This window comes from Gopherus flavomarginatus, chromosome 5, assembly GCF_025201925.1.
Source record: "Gopherus flavomarginatus isolate rGopFla2 chromosome 5, rGopFla2.mat.asm, whole genome shotgun sequence".
In the NCBI taxonomy this organism is placed as follows: domain Eukaryota; kingdom Metazoa; phylum Chordata; order Testudines; family Testudinidae; genus Gopherus; species Gopherus flavomarginatus.
The window spans coordinates 40,490,877-40,505,469 of NC_066621.1; the positions used below are offsets into that span (position 1 = coordinate 40,490,877).

Genomic DNA, 14,593 nt, shown 5'->3' on the forward strand with positions numbered 1-14,593 from the left:
TGTCACTGCAAACACCTATTTCTTGTCACACTTGAGCTTTTCTCATTATTTTAGCTGCAGTTCTTTATCATTTCTAGGGCAGTGCTACTTATCAGTCACTAGTGTAGAGGTTGTGAACCAAACATCAAATCCTATTTGTTCCCCTCCTTAAATAAGGTGAATCTTAGGGGCTGGCAGGGTTCTGGTCAGGTCCTTCTCCAATTAATGTACTATGGGGTTGTGCTATAGAGTAAGTCCTCCAGATGTGCAGAGATGCCCTTCTTCCTGCATACATGCAGTCTTGGTTTTCCTGTGACACACTTGATTCTCGGCTGATGCATTTCCTTCCGGGCAGTAAACTCAAGCCTGCCGAGGACACAGCTGTGGCTGATTTTGCTGCTACAGAGTAGTAGAAAGTTTGTTGCCTCAGTTCTGTACATAGCTCCTGTTCGTAATTCAGGGTTTACCTTGGCATTACTCTGTTTATCAGTAAGATATGACCTGGTACCATGAGTTGGCGGCACAGCGTACCGGACCAGAGAGAGGTAACGTAGCAATGGCAGCAAACAGCATGTGCAACTGCAGGTAATTCCCCACTCACCCTGAGAATCAGGGGAAATGCTGAATGTGCCTGGAAAAGGTTCAAACAGCATTTCAAACTGTATATGACAGCCCCAGGGGGAAGATGAGCAAAAGGTTGTTCTGCTCTTAATCATGGAAGGCACAGAAACTCTAGCTGCCTACAGTGGATTCCATCCACGTTGTGGTGGAGGGAGAGAGAGGAAAGTCTTCAAGAAATAATGAAAAAGTTTTGAGATCATTGTGTGGCTGTCACGGGCTGGCCCTTTCAGGGGAGTCAGGGACCAGGTTACCTGTGGCAGGCTCCAGAGAGAGAGAGCTAATGTGGATCCAGCTGTGAGTAGTTAATTGCCTGGGGGTAGCTAATTAAGGAAGAGCTTTTCCATGTTCAGAGGAGTGGGATCATGTCCCATGCTGGACCCCCCTCACACAGAAGCAATGGCTCCCGCTGGGCCATCCTTTTTGCTCCCAGGGCTCACATTGGATCCCTCACTTACACCTCAGTGCCCTCCCCCCCAGCACTGCCAGAGCAGATTATTACGAGTTGCCTCTGGAATAAATGCTTCTGAGGATTCTGTCAGTAGGCCCTAGAGTACAGAGGGCAGCTGCTGAGGAAAGGGAGCTTTCAGGGGACCTGGTTAGAAAGTTTACCAGAAAAGGGGACTTAGGAAAGGTGGTCCTGGAGTAAGCAGGTTCCTCCAGGTTCCTCCTTTCAGAACCTGCTCCCTCCATGAACCCAACCATATGCTAAAATGTACAGAGAAAGCAGGAAAGTGCAGGTATTACGTACAAAAAAGGATTCCTCAAGTAAAGAGGAGGAGCTGTTCTTAAGCACAATAAAGGAGGCTGAAAACTCAAACAATTGGCTCCTTAAAATGTTTACAAATGGAGCTTATGTGACATGCACAATGGATGGCATAAGTAAATGTAATAAACTGAAATAGAAAGAGATACAAGGAGCACTTAAAAGTAGGACAGTCAAAAGTGTCTTTGAAAGACAACAATGGAGAAACAATTCTACTGTTGAGAAAAGTGAGCACTGACTCTTAAATACAAAGGGGAAATGATAAAACTAGTTTGTGGTGGTACAGAGAGGCAGTTTTGGGCCTATATCTAAGTGAGGTGCTTGGTCTTATTAAGAGGATATATGCTATGGAGAAAGAATGATAGGATTACCATATTTCAAGTGGGGCTGCTGGGAAGGGGGTGCAAGTGGGGCAATTTGCCCCAGCCCCCCACGAGAATATAGTATTCTATCATATTGCAACTTTTTTTTTATGGAAGGGGCCCCCTAAATTGCTTTGCCTCAAGCCCCCTGAATCCTCTGGGCGGCTCTGTTTCAAGTTCGCATATAGAGGACACTGCTAGGGGAAAGGGAGCAGAGTGCAGTTTCTATTATACAGATTTTCTACTTTGAATATCTAACATTTATAAGGTCTCAAATAAATGTAAGTCAAATTTAAATGTACCTTCTTACATGCAGTAAGTTCTTTCCTGCTGTGCTTCGTTTTGTAGTGTTGATGCATATTTCTCTGTAGAGCATACCTGTCTCAGCATGGTTGGTTGCTCATCAAGCAGCCATGAAAATCTTTGCAAGATGTGTGCCTGAAGTTGTACTGTACAAGCAGGATCCCTTTCATTCCTTAATAACTGTAGAGAAGAAATGACAGGTACTACATCTGTGTATGGACCCCCAAGAAGCTGAACAAAAACATAAAAAGAAAACACTTCCACTTCCTCTCAAGAAGTGAACTATTGTCTGAGAAGGCAGGAGCAAAATTCTCCAGCAAATTAGATGTATTGGCAGGATTTTGACAGATACCGTTAGACACTGGGAGCACCAAAATCTGCACTTTCTGCATATAATTTGGCATTTCTAAGACTGACGTTTGGAATAAGTTCAGCCCCGGAAGTGTTTCACCATAGAATAGCCAGATACGAGGGGGTCTAGCAGGCATGAAAGTGTGCACTGACAACATAATAACTTGGGGGCAGTGCTGCTATAGAACATCAGGCATGCCTAAGGGGAGCATTAGAAATTGTAAGAGCTGATAACCTTAAACTGTCTAAGGCCAAGGGTCAACTTCAAACAACATGCTTGGGAGAGGGACTGGCCTGAAAGGGTCTGATGCATCAAAGATTCAGGCAATACTGAACATGCCAAGACCTAAAGATAAAGAGGAAATTCAAAGGCTGCTAGGCATGTTGAATTATGTCAGCAAGCTCATACCTAACTACACAGCTTGCACAACTCACCTAAGACATCCCCTCCAGAGAGCACTGAATGGGCATGGATGCCAGAGCATGAAAAAGAGTTCAGCATTTTAAAGCATATTCTGATATCCATTCTAGTGCTGCAATTTTTTAACCCGTGGAAAGACACCAAGATCTCTACAGATGCCTCAAAAGGAGGGCTGGCAGCAGGTCTATTATGGGGCTAGTCTTATGCAGCTACGGTGGTAACAGCTGCAAAGATGATGTATGCACAAACTGAAAAAATGGCACTAGGTCTGGAATATGGATGTACAAGATTTTACCATTTTCTGACCATTGCTTCAAAGTGGAAACTGATCACAAACCACTGATTACAACACACAAAAAGGGACTTGGTGAAGCACCGCTAAAGATAAAGATAAACTACAGGACTTCAAAAGCAAAATAAGATACATTTAAGAGCTCGGAGGTTTGCTGGTTCAGCTCACAGTGTAACTCTGAGCACCCTCGGGCTGTTCTAATTGGCACCTCAGTGCTAACAGCTCAAAGGGGCCATTCTAGCAGCCAGGGATTGCTACAGCACAGAGTGTTCTAGCCACCCACCCTTTCCCCTGGCCATGCCCCTTCTGCTGGGGGTCAGCATTGTGGTGGTAGAGTCCCCTCCTAGGGATTCCCTCATGCTGTGGGAACCCTCCACTGGCTGGTTAAGTTGGCTTTCAGCATTTTTGCATCTCAGCAGGCCTGTGAATCCAACCCTCCATATTTAGCTCTCTAACTCTATTCTTATCGCTTTTGTAGATCCATAGACTTAAGGCTAGAAGGGGCCATTTAATCATAAAGTCTGATTGGCCCGTTGTTATGCAGGAGAACATTCTTCACCAAATCCATGTGTTTCTGTTTTTCTGATGTTGAGGCCTACAGAAATGCACAGAATAAGCTTGATTCTCCACTGTTTCTTAGCTTGTATATCAACTGCCTTTATGCATAGTGCATTGCACCTAGCACAAAATGGATTTAAAATATTACTAGATCAGAATGGTATTGTGTTACACCCACTCCACATAGCCGTTACTGTAATGCAGCAGTTCCTAAACTCCATTAGGGAGCACCCAAACTTCTGTTCACATCTTGGCATATGTTATACTGTTCAGGTTAGAGATGATGGCAAACTGTCTGAGAAGCATTTCTAGGCCCATTTGAACTACACAAATAACTAAAGGAATCCAAAGACACATGAAGTGAATAATCTATTCTCCTCTACTATATTTTCTTGTTAGAGATGGTGTCTACTGTTGTCAAGGTTCTTTCCCCACTTTGAACTTTAGAGTACAAATGTGGGGACCTGCATGAATACTTCTAAGCTGAATTACTAGCTTAGATCTGGTACGCTGCCACCAGCTAGTATTTAGTGTCTGGTACACTTTCTGTCCCCCCAAAACCTTCCCCTCCCTGGGCAGTCTTGAGAGGCTTCACCAATTCCCTGGTTAACACAGATTTAAACTCCTTGGATCTTAAAGCAAGGAGGAATTAACCATCCCCCCTCCTTTTCCCCCACCAATCCCTGGTGAGTTCAGACCCAATCCCCTTGGATCTTAAAACAAGGAAAATCAATCAGATTCTTTAAAAGAAAGCTTTTAGTTAAAGAAATAAAAGGTAAACGTTATCTCTGTAAAATAAGGATTGAAAATGCTTTACAGGGTACTCAGATTCATATAGACTAGAGGGACCCCTTCCCCCAGCCTTAGATTCAAAGTTACAGCAAACAGAGGTAAAAAAGAAGCATTTACAAGTTGAAAAAACAAACAAGATAATCTGCCTTGCCTGGCTATTTCTTACAATTTTGAAATATGAAAGACTGATTCAGAAAGATTTGGAGAGCCTGGATGTACGTCTGGTCCCCCTTAGTCCCAAGAGCGAATAACACCCAAAGCAAAAAGCACAAACAAAGACTTCCCTCCACCAAAATTTAGAAGTATCTTGTCCCCCTGTTGGTCCTCTGGTCAGGTGTCAGCCAGGTTTACTGAGCTTCTTAACCCTTTACAGGTAAAAGAGACAGTAACCCTTAACTATCTGTTTATGACAACTGTATTGCTGTACTGACTTTATACTGAATTCAAACTGGAACATGTACAGAGAAGGTCTACTAGGATGATCTGAGGAATGGAAATCCTGTCTTATGAAAGGAGACTCAAAGAGCTTGGTTTGTTTAGCCTAACCAAAAGAAGTCTGAGGGCAGATATGATTGCTCTTTATAAATATATCAGAGGAATAAATATCAGGGAGAGAGAGAAATTATTTAAGCTTAGTGCCAATGTGGACACAAGAACAAATGGATATAAACTGGACACTAGGAAAGTTAGACTTGAAATTAGACGAAGGTTTCTAACCATTAGAGAAATGAAGTTCTGGAACAGCCTTCCAAGGAGAGTAGTGGAGACAAAAGACATATCTGGCTTCAAGACTAAGCTTGATAAATTTATGGAGGGGATGGTATTGATGGGATAGCCTAATTTTGGAAATTAATTGATCTTTGATTATTAGCAGGTAAATATGCCCAATGGTCTGTGATGTTAGATGGGATGGTATCTGAGTTACTACAGAGAATTCTTTCCTGGGTGCTGGCTGGTGAGTCTTGCCCACATGCTCAGGGTTTAACTGATCGCCATATTTGGGGTCAGGAAGGAATTTTCCTCCAGGGAAGATTAGCAGAGGTCCTGGAGGTTTTTTGCCTTCCTCTGCAGCGTGGGGCATGGGTTACTTGTTGGAGGATTCTCTGCACCTTGAGGTCTTTAAACTACGATTTGAGGACTTCAGTACTCAGACATAGGTTAGGGTTTTTTTACAGGAGTGAGTGGGTGAGATTCTGTGGCCTGCATTGTGCAGGAAATCAGACTAGATGATCATAATGGTCCTGTCTGACCTTAAGTCTATGATTACATTCACTAGAAAAGCACAACTTTGCCATCAGCGTAGCAACTGAACAGTGATGGCGTGTTCTAAATAATAAAACAACATCATAATAGTATTTAGTATTTCTATATCAGTTTGCACACCTAAAATTCTTTGCAAACATTGTCTAATGAATACTTGTAAAACCTCCTGTGAAGTAGATCGGTATTATCCCAGTTTTACCAGCAAACCATGTATTACATCTGTGTTCATATCACTGGCTCAACTGGGGTATGTATGGTTCCGATAGCTAAAATAAGGGAATGATGAAGAGTACAGATCCTGTTTAAGCATAATACCTGCATCATCAATAGATGGACAAATATACTCAAGCTTTACTGATAACCACGCAAATGTTTGCAGTAATTCCTCTAAGTAGGACTACAGGAAATAATTGACATGTACAAAAACTTTTAGTCACGGTTAAGATTGCATTAGGACATATCTATCCACCCCAAAACTTTGAAAGTATGAAACTTAGGACTTGTACACTCTAGCGCTTACTTTTTAACTTAAGTTGCTCAGAGGTGTGGAAATGCCACCCCTTGAGCGATGTAAGTGACATCAATCTAAGTGTTAATGTGGACACCTCTATGTTGGTGGGAGATACTCTCCCACTGCCATAGGTACCGCTGCTTGGGGAGGTGGAGTAATTATGCCAGTGGGAGAGCTCTCTTTCATTGGCATAGAGTGTTTACACCAGCAGCGCTACAGCGGCGCAGCTACATCAGTACAGCTGTGCTGCTGTAGCAATTCTAGTGTAGACTAGCCCCTAAGAAGTTAAGGGGAAAGTCTCCAGCATTCCTTGCCATCACATCACCTACAACATAGTAACAGGCTCCCTAAGACATTCACTTCTATCTCCAGCACGAACTGCGAAGCACTACACATCTCAGCTTCACTAAACTCTGTGCTCTGATTCAAAATTTTAGCTGTTGGGCCAGCCTGCCGCAAAGCCAGTCTCTTGGCAACCTAATGAGCACAGCTGGCCCTGATTGAAGTTGGCTGACTGCACCACCTGATTGGGTGCAGGAGTCAGCAGGCTGATATCTAAGCTCAGCAGCCGGCCAGTGGCTGCTCAATGCGTTGTTCACCCAGCTGTGCTTGGTTCTCTGCCTCGGTTATCTATAGCCTTGCTCCAATATCAGCTTGTACTGGCTTGTACTCCAGCCTCCAGCTTCTTCCTGGTTTCTGATTCCCAGTCCTGACTGCAACTCTGGTTAACCCTTTGATTTTGGCTTCTGACTCCCAGTTCCGCATCACTTCTGGACTGGCCCCCTTTGGATTCAGCTCTACCTGGTAGGCTGGACTTTTGCTACAACCATTAGGCAAGACCACCCATGACTTGATCACCTGACAGGGACTACCTCATTCTTTCTTGTATTGACAGACTGACACATCTGACTGTCAAACAGTCAAGTCACTTGAAAGTTATTCTGCTTTGACACTTTAACCGTGGTTGTTGTGATTTTGCATGACAGTGCACATTCGATGAAGTTGGGGTATGTATTACTTACAGAATTTATTGGAGATGGGAGTGCCTTAGGGAGTATTGTGCTCTACAGCTGTGTGAAATGTTACATTAGTAAAAGGCACATTGATAAATATTTTGTTCACATTATCTCAACTTCCTTCCTTTAGACCCGTGATTCTTAACCTGTGGCTTGTGGCTCAATCAGCACACAGTTGCGGCCCATGTGACATCCTCAGGGTCATACAGGTAGTATATATATTGTGTGAATGCAGTCAACATAACACAGAGAGCTGCATATGAGGCCCACAATGGTAAATAGGTGAGAACCACTGCTTCAGACTCTAAACCCTTTGAAGTAGAGATCATAGATTCATAGATTCTAGGACTGGAAGGGACCTCGAGAGGTCATCGAGTCCAGTCCCCTGCCCTCATGGCAGGACCAAATACTGTCTAGACCATCCCTGATAGACATTTATCTAACCTACTCTTAAATATCTCCAGAGATGGAGATTCCACAACCTCCCTAGGCAATTTATTCCAGTGTTTAACTACCCTGACAGTTAGGAACTTTTTCCTAATGTCCAACCTAAATCTCCCTTGCTGCAGTTTAAGCCCATTGCTTCTTGTTCTATCATTAGAGGCTAAGGTGAACAAGTTTTCTCCCTCCTCCTGATGACACCCTTTTAAATACCTGAAAACTGCTATCATGTCCCCTCTCAGTCTTCTCTTTTCCAGACTAAACAAACCCAATTCTTTCAGCCTTCCTTCATAGGTCATAGATTGTCTCTTCTAAGGATAAAATTCAGCAATGTGCTTAAAATGTAGCATATAGTTTACATTTAATTACATGAGTAGTCTGATTGACTTCAGTGGGACTATTTGTGTGGTTTAAGTTAAGCAGTTGCTTAAGCGTTTTGTTGCATCCAGGCCTATAATTGTAAAGTTCAGCCAATGGGGTACCAATCCCTATAGGGATTTTTGAGCGATATCTGGTGTGACAGATCCAAACCAGTGGGGTACAGGAGTCTGGTAGAGGGCAAATATACTGGTCCTGGATGAGTAGTTTTCTGTTCCCTGAGTGACCAGAGCAGGGGCTGAGCTAGAGTAATCAGGAACCTGCTAGAACCAATTAAGGCAGACAGGCTGATTAGATCACCTGCAGCTAATCAAGGCAGGCTAACCAGGGCACCTGGGTTTAAAAAGGAGCTCACTGCAGTCAGGAGAGGGGGAGCCAGAGGAGAGGAAGTGCGTGTGAGGAGCTGGGAGCAGGAGGCGGAAGGAGCTGAGAGCGAGAGGGTGTACTGCTGGAGGACTAAGGAATACAAGCGTTATCAGACACCAGGAGGAAGGTCCTTGGTGAGGATAGAGAAGGTATTTGGAGGAGGCCATGGGGAAGTAGCCCAGGGAGTTGCAGCTGTTACAGGAGACACTATAGACAGCTGCAATCCACAGGGCCCTGGACTGGAATCCGGAGTAGAGGGCAGGCCCGGGTTCCCCCTAAACCTCCCAACTCCTGATCAGACACAGGAAGAGCTGATCCAGACTGTGGGGAAGATCACTGAGGTGAGCAAATCTGCCAAATAAGCGCAGGACCCACCAAGGTAGAGGAGGAACTTTGTCACACCGGATATAAATATTTGCTACAATTACTGCAGGCAATATGTACTTTCATGTTACGGTCCTCCAAATACACAAAAGCTTCGTTCGACAAAACTAGTTTGATTCTATTTAAAGAACAGCATATGTTAAAACGGTGTTTTCAGAACATAAGTCTAAATAGGATACAATACGGTACTTTATTGTTATGCTTAGCATATTGGGTGTGTTTCTACACTTCCTTATATTGGTTTTATGTTTTGAGAACAATGTTATCCGTATAAAATTGATGTGCGGGAGGAGTGGTGAACCAGGGCTATTTAAGTTTTTAATGAAAATCTGCTATGAAGTTTTCTACTGAAAATACATTAAATAGATTGAAATTGTTTATAATCATGAAATAGTCATGAATCTACACTTAAAAACTAGTGTTCTTGTTCTGATTTGAACTGTGTGCCTGCTGTTAACTTATTTAAATATTTTCAAAACTTAAGACTCATTTTTGAAGTCCTTATTCTGACAGATGTCCCATTAATGTCAATGGAATGCTGTGTGAATAGGGGCCAGAGGATCAAACCCTAATTTGTTCCATTTTTGGTCTGAGTAGCACAGAGGAAAGAAAGAAGTAATTTAACATTCTGGCTAACCCAATTGGAAAGGAAGGTCTCATTACAGCTTTGTCTTAGCATATAGTTTGGTTTAATTACAAGTCCTGATTTTTTCACACAAGCTAAGTCAGTTTCGCTTGTGCACAGTGGCCCAGCAGGGGAAATGACTGAAAATGAATGGCTTCCTATCACCACTAGTATGGAGTAAGGCCTGTCTACACCTAAAACTTAAGTCGACCTAGCTATGTCACCCCTGAGAGGTAGTTAAATTGATCTAAGCCCTGGTGTAGATGCCGCTAGGTTGACAGAAGAATTTTTCCATCAACATAACCTACCTGTTGAGGGGAGGAGTTTACAACAGCAATGGGAAAACCATTTCTGTTACTATGCTACAGTGTTACAGTGGTGTAGCTGCAGCGTGACTGTGGTGCTTGTAGTGCAGCCATACCCTTACTGAACGATTTTCCAGCAGGGAAGTGTTATAGTGCCCTGGTCTACACTGTGAGTTTAGGTTGAATTTAGCAGCATTAGATTGATTTAACCCTGCACCCGTCCACACGATGAAGCCATTTTTGTCAACTTAAAGGGCTCTTAAAATCGATTTCTGAACTCCTCCTTGACAAGGGAATTAGTGCTGAAATGGACCCTACTGGGTTGAATTTGGGGTAGTGTGGATAGAATTTGATGGTATTGGCTCTGGGAGCTATCCCAGAGTGCTCCATTGTGACCGCTCTGGACAGCACTCTCAACTCAGATGCACTGACGAGGTAGACAGGAAAAGCCCCACAAACTTTTGAATTTCATTTCCTGTTTGGCCAGCGTGGCGAGCTGATCAGCACAGATGACCATGCAGAGCTCATCAGCACAGGTGACCATGGAGTCCCAGAATTGCAAAAGAGCTCCAGCATGGACCGAATAGGAGGTACTGCATCTGATCACTGTATGGGGAGATGAATCTGTGCTATCCGAACTCCGTTCCAAAACACGAAATACTGGAATATTTGAAAAAATCTCCCAGGGCATGAAGGGCAGAGGTTATAACAGGGACCCTCAGCAGTGCCGCATGAAACTTAAGGAGCTCCAGGAAGCCTACCAAAGAACCAGAGAGGCAAACGGCCGCTCCGGGTCAGAGCCCCAGACATGCTGCTTCTATGATGAGCTGCATGCCATTCTAGGGTGCCCCTACAACTACCTCACCCTTGTGCTTCCTTCCTATCCCATCCCTCCTGGGCTACTTTGGCAGTTATCCCCCCATTTGTGTGACGAATTAATAAAAAATGCATGAATTTGAAACAACAATGACTTTATTGCCTCTGCAAGCAGAGATCAAAGGGGGGAGGGGAGGGTGCTTGACTTACAGGGAAGTAGAGTGAACCAAAGGGGCGGGTTTTCATCAAGGAGAAACAAGCAGAACTTTCACACAGTAGCCTGGCCAGTCATGAAACTGGTTTTCAAAGCTTCTCTGATGCACAGCATGCCCTGCTGTGCTCTTCTAACTGCCCTAGTGTCTGTCTGTGCTTAATCAGCGATCAGATGATTTGCCTCAACCTCCCACCCCGCCATAAATGTCTCCCCCTTATGCTCACAGATATTGTGGACCACACAGCAAGCAGTAATAACAATGGGAATATTGGTTTTGCTGAGGTCTAACTGAGTCAGTAAACTGTGCCAGCGAGCTTTTAAACATACAAAGGCACATTCTACCACTATTATGCACTTGCTCAGCCTATAGTTGAACTGCTCCTTACTACTGTCCAGGCTTCGTGAGCCATGGGAGCAACGGGTAGGCTGGGGTAGGTGTGACCGCGTGGTGCTGCCGACTGAGAAAGCAGCCTGAGGCAGAAGCCTCCAGCTGGCATGATATTCCAGGCAGGTCTGAATCTCCATTAGACGAAACTTATAGAAGAGAATGACCTGGAGTCATTCCCATTTTTGTCCAGGCTCCCCCAACCGACCTCACCAAGGTCGGCCAGGAACACCCATGTCTGCCCAAGGCGCCTCCAGCCAACCTAACTGAGGTTGGCTAGGAGCACCAATGGGACGATGACGACACTTAGCAGTTGTATTGCACCGTCTGCTGTCCGCAAGGCAAGGCAAGGAGATGCTGCTGTGTAGCACTGCAGTACTGCATCTGCCAGCAGCACCCAGGAGACATACAGTGACAGTGATCTGAGCAGGCTCCATGCTTGCTGTGGTATGTTGTCTGCACAGGTAACCCAGGAAAAAAGGCAAGAAACAATTTTTTGCCGTTGCTTTCACGGACTACAGGTACTCTGAACCACCTGCGACAATGTTTTTGCCCCATCAGGCATTGGGAGCTCAACTCAGAACTCCAATGGACAGCGGAGGCTGATAGCTACCACAGTGCAGCGCTTCAAAAATCGAAACTAGCTTCCATACTGTGGATGCACACTACTGACTTAATGCGCTTAGTGGGGACACATACAATCGACTGTATCAAATTGATTTCTAAAAAAAGACTTCTATTAAATCGACCTAATTTCGTAGTGTAGACATACCCCGTGTTTGTGGAAGAGGGAAAGGAACATTCTGTTGTCATGCAGGCAGGGACGAGCAGCACATAGATGCATGTGCATCTACAAACAGGTGTAAGAGCTTTACTGAAGATCACGTGGAAGTGCCCCGCACAAACACAGCCTGGTCTTGTCTAGGAACTGGATGACCAAGAGCTGTATGACTTAACTCCACATCTCCCTTTCTTTGTCTTTTTAAACCTTTCTCATATCCAAGAATACAAGCCAGTAATAAAATTAATCTCCTTCAGAGCTATTTAGATTAATCTTTAAACCTCAAGTCAAACTTTCTGCCCTAGGTCAACTGTTTTAATGCTTAGTTTTGATGCTAGACATTATTTTGTTGCTACTGAATTTTTTAACTGCAGCGTTTTCCTTTGTCACTCCCTAACTATGGCCATTGCGCCCCACCCCCAGCTGGGACCCCCATCCTACTGCTCTTGTCAGAACTCAACTGATTTGGGGAGAAATTTGAAAACTGGGAATGCCTGATTTTAGTGGAAATCAGGATTTTCAGATTCCTCCTTCCCAAAAATCAATAGGGTTCTGACCAGGATGGGTGGGTGAGGGGTCCAGCTATAGTGTGGCTGATGTCCTAGCTGGGTGTACAGGTTGGCCTATGTGAACAACAAAGTGTGTGACCCTCAAGTAATTTAATTATCATCTTCTATCTACGTTTTCAGATGATTTCTAGAGTCCTCAATCCAAGCAAAGAAAATGGATGAACTCCTTCTAAATGCTCTGGAGAATCTCTCAGAGGAAAACCTTAAAAAATTTAAATTTAAATTATTATATACTAATTATGAAGAAAAAGGGACTATCTCCAAACATCAGCTGGACAAGGCTGCTCATGTCACAGATCTTGTGCAGCTCTTGATAGAATTCTATAGTGAAGATGCTGTGGATGCAACTTTATATTTTTTTTGACAAAATCTGTGTGAGAGATTCTGCTGCTAGACTCAGAAAGGCTATAGAGAAAGGTAAGAAAACCTAAAATTACTGCAACTTTTGAATCTTTCCCTTTTGGCTGATGTGTATGCACAAACTGAGGAAGTGGAACTCTATGTGGGAGAGATGTGAGCCCAGATTCTGCTCAGTTGTCCCAATGTAAACAGACTAAATCCACTTTCTTCAATATGATTTTTAATTCCTATGGAGCTGGGCAAGACCTAAATAGGTGCCCTAAAGATGAAAGGCTCTGTAGTTAATCAGCAATGCCCTAGAGCATCCAGTCTTCTGGATAAGCTAGTGTTACACCTATTGAGAATAAAAGCTCGTTTTCTAGAAATATACATTTGTTAAGTCAAATTTGGATTCTTTTGAAGTGTACACAATCAGGGTCTTCATTGTCTGGACTAGGGGCGGCTTTAGGTATTTTGCCACCCCAAGCATGGCAGGCAGGCTGCCCTCAGTGGCTTGCCTGTGGGAGGTCCCTGGTCCCGCTAATTTGGCAGCACGTCTGCAGGAGGCAGCCACCGGCAGACCAGCGACCGGCAGAGCGCCTCCCGTGGCTTGCCACCCCAGGCATGCGCTTGGTGTGCTGGTGCCTGGAGCCACCCCTGGTCTGGACACACAAACAAAATCTCCCATGCAAAGATCACTATCTCCTGAAAACAGAGTCTATAATCAAGAGTCACAGACTATTTTTAATAGGACTACTCTCATTAACCAAAATGCAAGCACTAAAGATACATTACCACAAATATTAAAACATTACAATTTACTTTTTAAGTACAATGTTTTTGAATATATGATCTTTCCAGCAATTATTCCAAGCTCCTTAGGCTTTTTTTTAAAAAAACTACATATATATTGTTATGGCAAGTGCCACTATTCCTGGAAAAAGGGATTGCCCTGCATGCTGTGTGATCACCTCTGTTCCAAGGCTGGTGCTTTATTTACACACACGTTACATTTACAGTTTACCCAGACTCCATATCACTGATTTCTTCTCCTTATGGAAAGCCACCTTGCAAGGCCCTGAACATCTGCTACTGCTCCATAGAAGGGCAATGCTGGTGTCAGAAAAAAAGCAACACTTTTCATATGTATTCCAATCACCTCCCCTCATCAGCAGGGTTTTACAACCTCAGTCTTTGAATCTGCAGCACAGACCTCTTTAACGTTTGCCCTAGGAGTAACTGGCAGTGGAAAAACATAATAGTTACAGACAGTATCACCAAGTGTAATACCATGGTGGACATCTGTGGGGATTGAACACCAGACCTCTGGATATAAATGTATGAACCTTCACCACTTCAGCTAAAGGGTCAGCCTTTTTTGGATGAAGGTAATAGCACCTCTTCACCAGGAGGGTGATACAGAGCCTCTCTCTCACACACACACTCTCTCTCTCTCTGTCTTCTGGAATTCACTGTGACAAAGTGGATGAGACTTGGATCTATTGGATACCTGGTTTCTATGTCTAGCTGTTCCTGCAGTGGCCTTGTGCAAGGTCTTGGGTGTCTTATTTGTAAAGTCTGGGAATGATTATTGCCTCCACTAAGTAGCCGTATGAGGCCATAGACATACTAACGGCAGTTGGGGAAGGGCTAGGACTAGAACTCACAATGGTCTGTCTTGCACCTCCATGGGCCTTCCCTTATGCTTGCTTGAGTGAGACTCTCCCTTCTCTATCCCCTTATGTTTTTATGAATTCC

General features: G+C 44.0%; 1 pseudogene; it reads left to right on the forward strand.

The window, feature by feature from the left end:
- Nucleotides 1-355: 355 nt before the first annotated feature.
- Nucleotides 356-14,593, forward strand: part of LOC127051016 (NACHT, LRR and PYD domains-containing protein 3-like) — a 48,063-nt pseudogene continuing 33,825 nt past the window's right edge.